This window comes from Trichechus manatus, unplaced genomic scaffold (assembly GCF_000243295.1).
Source record: "Trichechus manatus latirostris isolate Lorelei unplaced genomic scaffold, TriManLat1.0 scaffold00209, whole genome shotgun sequence".
NCBI lineage: Eukaryota > Metazoa > Chordata > Mammalia > Sirenia > Trichechidae > Trichechus > Trichechus manatus.
Window position 1 is genome coordinate 138,919 of NW_004444145.1, and position 11,395 is coordinate 150,313.

General features: G+C 39.9%; 1 pseudogene; it reads left to right on the forward strand.

Moving 5' to 3' along the window:
- Positions 1 to 1,077: 1,077 nt before the first annotated feature.
- Positions 1,078 to 1,998, forward strand: LOC101353608 (olfactory receptor 8S1-like; annotated as a pseudogene).
- Positions 1,999 to 11,395: the final 9,397 nt, after the last annotated feature.

Genomic DNA, 11,395 nt, shown 5'->3' on the forward strand with positions numbered 1-11,395 from the left:
GTAAATTCTTCAGCCCGTTATTCTTCACTATCACTGAATTTAAGTTGAAGTCCTGCAGGCACGCAAAGGGGAACACTTCCCTGTTTTCCAGGCTCACAGGTAACCGAGACTTGGGTCTAAGATGGACCTGTGCTTGGGTTTATTAATTGCATCAGAATTTAAGCTTCTCTTGATGAAGAAATAGCTGCATTTGAGGAAAGACTGTAAAACCCATGAGAGTTTGGATCAGTGGAACAAAGAAGAAGATTAGAAGTGGTGAACAATGAGAGCAAAAGCACAGAAACAAATAGACCTGTCTGGTATCGGAAACAGCTAAAATGGCTGAAAGGTAGGTTAAGGGCAAATGGGGAAAAACTCTGAAAGTCGAAGTAAGAAAAGCGGTCTTTATTCCTGTTGACCAAGCTTAGACACTGGGCTGAGAATTACAAAGGAAAAAAAATAGGAATTCATTTTCTGCTTCTTCTACTTATTGTCAACATGGCATTACAAAATTGCTCTGAATATCAGATTTCTCACAAGTAAAATGGGGACAAAAATCCCTGCCCAAAATATTTCCCATAGTTGCTGGAGGACCAATTGGGATAATGATTGATTTGTATACCAAAGTTTCTATTAAAATTTAAAGTACTCTCTAGGAAGTAGAAGCCCTATATTATTTTAAGCAGGAAAATGATAAGAGGAAAAAGGTTTGGAGCAACCGAGGCATATATGTGCTATAATGGTTTTAAAACATAATGACCAGAAGAATTTCTAAACTATAGGAAGAGTGTTGTGGAAACTAAATACCATGAATGTGCATGTGAGCCAGTGAGATTATTTATCCAATAAATCCCTGTGGAATAAGAAGAGGATTATCTGAATTATGTGAATTCTGGGATCTAAGATCAATGATTAACAAAAAAGAATAAAAACTTGTACTGAGATATAGGGGGGCAGTCTTGAGATATTTGAGCACCAAGTCCAGGCAGAGCAAAGAGGGATGTATGAGAAAACAGGATGATACCCTGAAGGAAGCAAAACAATCAGTGAAGATCTCACATCTCTTCCTATTTTACTCCAAGGAAATAACCTGTATAAATGGCCTTGAGGAACCACAGCACCATCACCGAGTTTATTCTCATTGGGCTGTCTGCTGACCCCACATTGAGGCTTTTCTATTTGTGCTCTTCCTGGTGATCTATCTTCTGACCATGATAGGGAACCTGATGATGCTGCTGATCAGGGCAGATTCCTGCCTCCACAAGCCCATGTACTTCTTCTTGAGTAATCTGTCCATTCCTGGACCTTTGCTTCTCCTCTGTCACTCTACCCAAGCTACTGGAGGACCTCTTGTCTGAGAAGAAAACCATCTCAGTAGAGGGCTGCCTGGCTCAAGTCTTCTTTGTGTTTTTCACTTCAGGAACTGAAGCCTGTCTGCTCTCAGTGATGGCCTATGACCGCTATGCTGCCATCTGTCACCCACTGCTCTATGGCCAGGTGATGAGCAACCAGCTCTCTGTGAAACTGGTGTTGGCCTCATGCGGTCTGGCCTCTCTCAATGCAGTTGTGATTTTGCTCTTGGCTATTAATATGGACTTTTGTGAAGCCCAGACTATACACCACTTCACTTGTGAGCTACCCGCTCTCTTCCCCTTGTCTTGCTCTGATATCTCCAACAATATCAATATCCTACTCAGTGTCAGCTTACTGCATGGGCTTGGAACCTTCATTCTAATCTTCTTATCCTACGTCCATATTATCTCCACCATCTTGAGCATCAGTTCCACCACAGGCAGAAGCAAGGCCTTCTCCACCTGCTCCTCTCACCTTATTGCAGCGGTCCTGTTCTTTGCTTCAGGTTTTCTTTGCTATCTCATGCCTCCTTCTGGTTCCTCCCTGGATTTGCTCTTATCCTTACAGTACAGTGTGGTCACAGCCCTGATGAATCCACTTATTTACAGCCTAAAAAACAAAGAGGTGAAGGCAGCTGTGAAAAAGACATTGGGGAAATATCTATAACTTTGGGGTAGTGAACAAAGAAAATTACACCACAAAATTAAAAAGATTGTATTTCTTTACATTTTCTATTTTGTCCCTACGTCCTCCCACTACACAGGGTGAGATAATGTGAATGCAATATCCCAAGCTTGCCTGAACACTAGTCATGTTGTTCCAAGGTAAGGGCTCTTGATTTTGCCCTCTATTTGAAAAGTCTGTGCTCTGCTGATTAGAAGAGAACATGAAGACAGTCTTCTGCCAAGTAGAGCAATGTGACAACAAAATAATTAGAGTAAGAGATACGATGACCATTTCATGAGATTCAGCATCTAACTATGAGAAGTCCCTAAAAGAAAAAACTGAAAAACAAAGGAGGAATTTATTCTAGGTAAGGCGCAATGGTTAAAGAGCTCAGCTGCTAACGAAAAAGGTCAGTGGTTCGAACCCACCAGCTGCTCCACGGGAGAAAAGACCTGGCAGTCTGCTCCCATAAAGATTACAGCCTAGGAAACCCTATGAGGATGTTCTACTCTGTCCTGTAAGATCACTATGAGTCAGAATCAACTCTACATCAACAGATTTAAGTTTACTTATAAAAATTCCATCTTCTTATAATTAAAAAAAAATAAAACCTTAGTCAAAAAAATTATATATCAACAAAATAGGCAAAATTCAATGTAGAATATTATGTAAAATGGGGAGACTACATACTAAAATAACAAAATATTGCCAGTGCAATAGTCAGGATAGAAGTCCTATCCTTAAAAGTATTCATTAGTAAACAAGAAAATGTTTAAGTTTCTGAGGACTCAAATCCAAGAGTTAGAAAGATAACAAAATCTAATGTAAGAAAAGAAGGATAAATGAATTATTTAAATAAAAGCACAAATTAATGAATTAGAAAACAGAAAAACCAAATCAAGAAATAAATCCAGGCTCCAGCTATTTAAAAAGACCTATAAAATTTGACATAACTCTGTAGACTATAATCAAGAAGAAGAGAAAACTGAAACCACTAAGAGCACCAATGATAGCAAGAAGAAAAATTACAAGGAAATGCTAAGATTTTATAGCAATAATTTTGCCTACCAGAATTGGGTTTGATTTTCAAGAAAAATGAGCCATTAGATGTGTAAAACAAAAATATTATCAAAGAATTATCTTCAAAAGAGCCACAGGCACAGATGGCTGTTTTACTTGACACATTCCAAACTTTAACATTCAAAACAGTCCTATGATATGCATTTTTCTAGAGTACAGAATAATATGGAAATTTGTCAATGCATTTACAAAGCTAAAATAACTCTTATTCAAACCCAACCATCCTCAAAAGAATACACAGGCAATAATTCTAGTAAAATTTTAATCCACTGAATCCAAAAGTGTGTTGAAAGAATAATAGCTCGTGACCAAATAATCCTTATTATTGATTTGACTCCTCAAATCAATAGGTTAAATGAGAACAATCGTATGTTTACCCTGATATATTCTCAAAAGGCATAAAATAAAATTCAACTACTATTTCTACCTGAAACATTTAATAAACAAAGTTTCAAATGCTTGTCTATTCGATAAAAAAAAATGTTTAACTTTAAACAGTACTCAACTACATGCTTCATAATAAAATGTTACATTGGAGAAATTATCGTTAAAATAAATAACAAGAAGAGAATGCTTACTATCACCCATATTACCTAACAAAATTCTGTAATTTCTCACCAGAGCATATAGATGAGGATAAGATATGAGATTTAAAATTGGGAGGGAGGAATCTACCAATATTTGGAGGTGATATGATTATGTACCTGGAAAATCTAAGAAAACTATATTAGAAATGAAAAATTATTAGTATTCTAAGAGAATTTTCTAAGGCAAAATTTAAAATATTCACACACTCAGTGGTTTTACTATACACCAACAAAAACTGTTAAACGAAAATCATATATTATGAAGGGAAGTGTCGATTCACTATAGCAAGATCAATATAAAATCCTCAGGATTAAACTCAACAATAAGTACTTAGAACTTATGTGAACAAAACAATCAAATAGAACTAAACGACATAAAAGATGTCTAAATTAATGAAGAATATATTCATTAAGCATGCTTTCATCCTCAAGTAATAGAAAATGTAATTAATAGTAGCATAAACCATAAGAATATTTATCATTAACAAGAGACTTAACAAGAGGTCTCTAGAGAGATGGGTCCAGAGTTGGTTCAGTAGAACAATAAAATCATCAATGACTTAGGCTCTTTTCATCATCTCCTATTATTGCTGTTGTCAAGTGCCTTGAGTGGGTTCCGACTCATAGCGACCCTAAGTACAAAAGAACGAAACACTGCCCGGTCCTGCGCCATCCTCAAAATCATAGTTATGCTTGAGCCCATTGTGGCAGCTACTATGTCAATCCATCTCATTGAGAGTCTTCCTCTTTTTCACTGACCCTCTACTTTACCAGGCATGATGTCCTTCTCCAGGGACTGATCATCTGCTATGCCATCCTCTATGTTTTAGATTTCATCTTCAGGTTTGTCCCCGATGCTGCAACTCTCAGCATCATGATCTTATAAAACACCAAACAAAGCTAAAGGAAGAGGAACTATTAGGATAGTCTGTCCTTAAACTTTCCATAAATTGAATCATTCTAAATGCTAAAATTAAATATACTGAAAATATTCAATTCTTGATGAGGAAGTGGAGGAATTGGACTTACATACTTTGCTAGCAGGAGTGTAAACTGGTAGTATCTACTAAACGGAAACCATACATCTACTCTAAGACTAAAAAATCCCACTCGTGTATACCAAAGAGAAATTGATTTACCCATGAAAAACATTACTAAAATTTTCATGACAGTTTTATTCTAACCAAAAACTGTAAATAGCCCAAATTTCCATCAACTGAAGGATAGATAAATGAATTCTACTATATTCATAGAAAGGAATATTGCACAGCAATTAAAAAAAAACCTATGGACAAAGCACAGATTAATCTCATAGATATTATATGACAAAAGCCAGAAACAGAGATATATATTACCTGATTTCATTTATTTGAAGTTGAAAATAGGGAAAGTAATCAGTGATGATCAATTGCCATAGATCTGATTCCAACTCATGACAACCCCATGTGCTTCAGGGTAGAACTGCTCTCCACAGGTTTTTCAATGACTGTATTTATGGAAGTAGATCCCTAGGACTTTCTTCTGCAGTGTCGCTGGATGGATTAAAACCACCAATCTTACGATTAGTAGCCAAGAACAAACCGTTTGCACCACCAACGTACCAACAATTGTGAGGATAGTACAGGACCAGGCAGTGTTTGTTTCTGTTACACACAGAGTCACTATCAGCTGACCAACAGCAACTAAAAACAATAATTGATGAGCTAAGTCAGTATAGGGGTTACCTACGGGGAATAGATTTAATGGTGTGAGAGAACTTTCTAACTGATTAAACGTTCTCTATCTTGATCTTTCTGGTAGTTACACAGTGTATACATACATAAAAATTCATCAAGCTGTACCTTTAATATCAGTGCCCTCCACTCATTTTACTTGTGTATCTTAGACCTCAATAAATAAGAAAACTAACATGAAAAGATCAATTCCTGGGCGTGTTCTCCAAGTTCTTCCTGATACATGTTAGCCATCTCCTGGAGCTGCTTTAGTAAATAATTCTCTTCTTCCTGTAGGAGGGCAGTACTTTCCAAGTTCACCCATTTGGAGACTTGACACCAGCTATTGGTCTAGAAGCCATGGGGAGAGGTGACAGAGGGCAAGTAACATCTTACAAGGCATCTGCCTCAAGTGAAGCTTCTGCATGGTCCCCAAAGGGAAGGCTGCTATCCTCCAGCTAGAGTTTGTAGGCCACTGCTGTACGGCCTAGAATGGTTCAAGGGACTCAGGGTTCTCAAGCACATCCATCCGCATGTCCCCATCCCATGTCTCACAGTTCCACTTCTTTCCTATTAGGTCCCTAAATTTAATATAGGTTATTTTCTGAGCTGTGAATTCAGCTCTCTTTATAATTAAGCTATTCTCATAATTAAGTTCTGGCCCTGATTTCCAGCACAATCTCTGGCTACAGAGATAGCGACAAGTCATGACAACTCCAAATTCATGAGCAAGAAATCAATGTTTGTTGTTTTTATACATTGTGGTTTCAGGGTTATTTGTCGCCACAGTTAAAAGCTAATACACCTAACAGGCCACCAAACTGTCCCTCAGTTCTAAAGCTGTTCTATCACCAGGGATTTCCTAAGTGCCAAACCTTATGCATTTTTTCAGCATTTATCTTTCCAAACCTCCCAGCTGTATTTGACTGTTGTGATTAGAACTGCTCTTTGCTGTCACCCCCTTAAATGTTGGTGTTCTCCAGGTTCTGTTCATGGTTCATTGCCTGCCTCATTCTACTCACTCTCAGTGGGTGCCAGCATCCATTCTTTTTTTTTTTTTTTTGGTACAAATATATATAATGAAACCTTTGTCATTTCAATATTTGTTACACATACAATTTAATAACATTAATTACTTTCATCATGTAGTTCAACCATCACCACTATCTGTTTCTGAATTTTTTCCATCACCCTTGACAGAAACTTACTGCCCCCTAAGCAATGACTCCTTTATTCTCCCCCCACTTCCCTGACCCCTGGTTACCACTAATAAACTTTGGTCTTTGTATATTTTCCAATTCTATATATTTCATGTAAGTGGGATCATACGATATCTACTCTTTTGTGACTGACCTATTTCACATAGCATAACTTTTTCAAGTTGGAGCCCTGGTGGAGCAGTGGTTAAGTGTTATGGCTGTTAACCAAAAGGTCAGCAGTTCAAATCCAGCAGCTGCTCCTTGGAAACCCTAAGAGGCAGTTCTACTCTGAATTATAACGTCGCTATGAATCAGAATTGACTTCACAGCAACGGGTTTTGTTTTTGTTGTTGTTGTTGTTTTAATGTTTTTAAGGCTTATCCATGTTGTACCATGTATCAAGGCTTCATTTCCCTTTGTGGCTGAGTAATATTCCATGTGTGTATATACCACATTTTGTTTATCCATTCATCTGTTGATGGACATTGTCTACATTCTGGATATTGTAAATAGTGCTGCAGTAAACATTGTTTTAAAAGTATCCATTTGCATTGCTGCTTTCTATTTTAGTAGTAGAATTGCTGGGTCTTTTGGAAATTTTATCTTTAACTTTTTAAGGTACAGCCAAACAGTATTCCACAGTGGCGGCATTATTTTACAATTTGACCAGCAACGGATGAGGGTTCCCATTTCTCCACATCCTCACCAACACTTGTTGTTTTCTATTTTTCTGATCATAGCCATCTGTCTTAGGCTGGGTTCTCTAGAGAAGCAAAACCAGTAAAGTGTATAAATATATACAGAGAGAGATTTATATTAAGGAAATCACCGTCTTGCTGGTAGAGGCTGGAACGTGGGTCAGGCTGGAGGTTTCTCCTGATTCATATGGCCGCACGGGCTGTCAAACCCAAGATCAGCAAGTCAGACAGCAGGGCTCTGGCTCACAGGCTGCAAAGACCGACAAGTCCCAAGATCAGCAGGCAAGACAGCAAGGAAGCTGCTAGCTCAAGTTCCAAGAACTGGAGGTCAGACGAACGGGAGCTAGCTACAGGATCCAGTGTGAGCAACAGCCCAAGAGACTTGCCAGAAAGTCCACTTGTATTTGATGCAGACCACACTCCCAAGGAAACTCCATTTCAACTAACTGGCTGCTCACAGCAGATCCCTTAATGGAGGTGATCACATTATATCAAATCTCATCATACAACTGTCAAACTGCATCATAACTGACAAACCACTGAGAGTCAAGGCTCAGCCAAATTGATACACAGCTGTAACCATCACAGCCCACCCCTTGTCAACTTGGTAACTGTACACATCTCCTTAAACCATACATAATCTCTGAATAAAAACAATTATAAACTTGTACTTGTGCCTAACATGATATAACGAGCATTCATACAACTGAATATGCGCTAGCCCTGTTTACATCATATATTTTATAAATGAAGAAAACAAAAATATTTGTTGCACACATACAAGAGAGAAATACTCAGAACAATTATACTCCTCATTTCTGCAACTGATCACGTGGTCATAACTGGTATTTAGAACTACCTACTTCCACCACCCATTCCATATTCCCTTTGCCCTCAGCAAGCACCTCAGCTGGTCGTGGTTCTTTGCCTGGTGGGATGACCCAAAACTTCATTCTTGAAGGGTCTGGGCCTTTAGTAGTCATGTGGGAATTCAGTTGCTGTAGTTTTCCATTGACTTTAATCACAGGGCATGGTAATACTAAGAGACACCCTAAGGGATCTCCTGCATTCTAGACATATTTTCTTTACCTCCATTATGTAATATCAATCCGATTTCCTCTTGGTAATCAAGATCAATCACACCAGCCAGTATGGTAACACCCTTCTTTGCCTGCTGATCCAGGGGCATAGGAGACCAAAGTTGCCAGGTGGCATTCTTAACTGCCAGTTCAATGGAATCAGTGATGTGTCTCCAGGTGGGAGCATTCCTCCCTTTGGAACCAAGACCTCTAGACCTGCAGAGAATAAAGTCACAGGGAAAGGAAGCAAAAATTTTGCAAGTGGGTCACTAGGGGTAATAGTGAGGTTGCCACTCCCATTTCCACCCCTTAACTCCTGGACCCATGAACCCTGGCTGTGGGAGAAACAGCACCGTATATTGGATGCTAGTTTAGAGCATATATGGCCTCCTGGATAACATTGCCCCAATCCTGCAAGGTATTGCCACCTAGCTGGCACCATAATTGTGTCTTTAGAAGGTCATTCCATTGTTCTATCAAGCCAGCTGCTTCAGGATGATGGGGAACATGGAAGACCAGTGAATTCCATGAGTATGGGCCCATTGCCACACTTCATTTTCTGTGAAGTGGATCCCTTAATCCAAGGTGTGTTGTGTAGGATACTGTCTTAGTTATCTAGTGCTGCTATAACAGAAATACCACAAGTATCTTCCCCAGTCGAGATGCTTCTCAGAGCAGGAACCCCGGGTCCAAAGGACACACTATTCTCCTAGTTCTTGTTTCTGGTGGTATGAGGTCCCCATGTCTCTCTGCTCATTTGTCTCTTTTATATCTCAAAATAGATTGACTTAAGACACAACCTAATCTTGTAGATTGAGTCCTGCCTCATTAACATAACTCATTAACATCATAAAGGTAGGATTTACAACACATAGGAAAATCACATCAGATGACAAAATGGTGGACAATCACACAATACTGGAAATTATGGCCTAGCCAAGTTGACACACATTTTTAGGGGGTGCAATTCAGCCATAACAGATACCATGACAGTGGATAAGACATTCTGTAAGTCCACAGATGGTAGTTTTGGCAGAAGCATTGCGTGCAGAGAAGGCAAATCCATATCCACAGTAAGTGTCTATTCCAGTAAGAACAAAATGCTGCCCTTTCCATGATGGAAGAGGTCCAATGTAATCAACTTGCCACCAGGTTGCTGACTGATCACCTCGAGGGATGATGCCATACTGGGGATTCAGTGTTTGTCTCTGTTACTGGCAGATTGGACACTCAGCAGTGGCTGTAGCCAAGTCAGCCTTAGTGAGTGAAAGTCCATGTTGCTAAGCCCATGCATAACCTCCATCCCTACCACCATGACCACTTTTTTCATGAGCCCATTTGGCAATGAGAGGAGTGGCTGGGGGAAGAGGATGACTCGTTTCCACAGAACACTTCATCCTATCCACTTGATTGTTAAAATCCTCCTCTGCTGAGGTCACCCTTTGGTGGGCATTCACATAAGACACAAATATCTTCACTTCTTTGGCCCATTCAGAAAGATCTATCCACATACTTGTTCCCCATATCTTCTTGTCTCCAATTTTCCAATCATGTTCCTTACAAGTCCCTGACCATCCAGCCAAAACATTGGCCACAGCCCATGAATCAGTATACAATCGTACATCTGGCCATTTCTCCTTCCAAGAAAAGTGAACAACCAGGTGCACTGCTCAAAATTCTTCCCATTGGGAGGATTTCCCTTCACCACTGTCCTTCAGGGAGGTCCCAGAAAGGGGTTGTAGTGCTTCCACTGCCCACTTTCAAGTGGTGCCTGCATATTGTGCAGAACCATCTGTAAAACAGGCACGAGTTTTCTCTTCTTCAGTCAATTGAGCATAAGGAACTCCCCATAAGTCCATAGGTACAGACTGGGAGATGGAAGGTAATGTGACATGAGTGGAGACCATGGGCATTTGGGCCACTTCCTCATGCAACTTACTTGTGCCTTCAGGTCCTGCTTGGGCCCAGTCTCATATATACCTCTTCCATTTAATGATGGAGTGCTGCTGTGCACATCCAACTTTATAACTCTGTGGGTCAGACAACACCCAGTTCATGATGGGCAGCTAAGGCCACATGGTAACTTGGTGGCCCATGGTTAAACATTCAGTCCCTACTAAGACCCAGTAACAAGTCAAAAGCTGTTTCTCAAAAGGAAAGTAGTTGTCTGCAGATGATGGCTGGGCTTTGCTCCAAAATCCTAAGGGTCTGCACTGTAATTCACCAATAGGGACCTTCCAAAGACTCCAACAGCATCTCTAGCTCCCACTGACACTTCAAGCACCATTGGATCAGCTATATCATATGGCCCAAGTGGCAGAGCTACTTGAACAGCAGCCTGAACCTGTTGCCGAGCCTTCTTTTGGTCTGGGCCCCACTCAAAACTAGCAGTTTTTCAAGTCACTTAATAAATAGACCTGAGTAGCACACCCAAATAAGGGATATGTTGCCTCCAAAATCCAAAAAGGCCCACTAGGTGTTGTGCCTCCTTTTTAGCTGTGGGAGGGGCCAAATGCACTAACTTATCCCTCACATTAGAAGGAATATCTCGAAAGCCCCACACCACTGAATCCCTGGTAATTTCACTGAGGTGAAAGACACTGATTGTTTTTGTTGGATTAATTTCCCACCCTCTAGCAGGCAAATGTTTTATCAATAACTCCAGAGTTATTGACACTTCCTCTTATCAGCTCCAATCAGCATAATGTCATCAATGTAATGGACCAGTGTGACATCTTATGGAAGGGAAAGGCAATCAAGTTCCCTGAGGATTAAATTATGACATAGGGCTGGAGAGTTGATATAGTCCTGAGGGAAGACATTGAAGGTGTATTGTTGGCCTAGCCAGTTGAAGGCAAACTGCTTCTGGTGGTCCTTCAAAACAGGTATGGAGAAAAAGCCGTTAGCCAGATCAACAGTTGCATACCAAGTACCAGGAGATGTATTAATTTGCTCAAGCAATGAAACTGCATCTGGAACAGCAGCTGCAATTGGAGTCACCCCCTGGTTAAATTTTTGATAATCCACTGTTCTTCTCCAAGA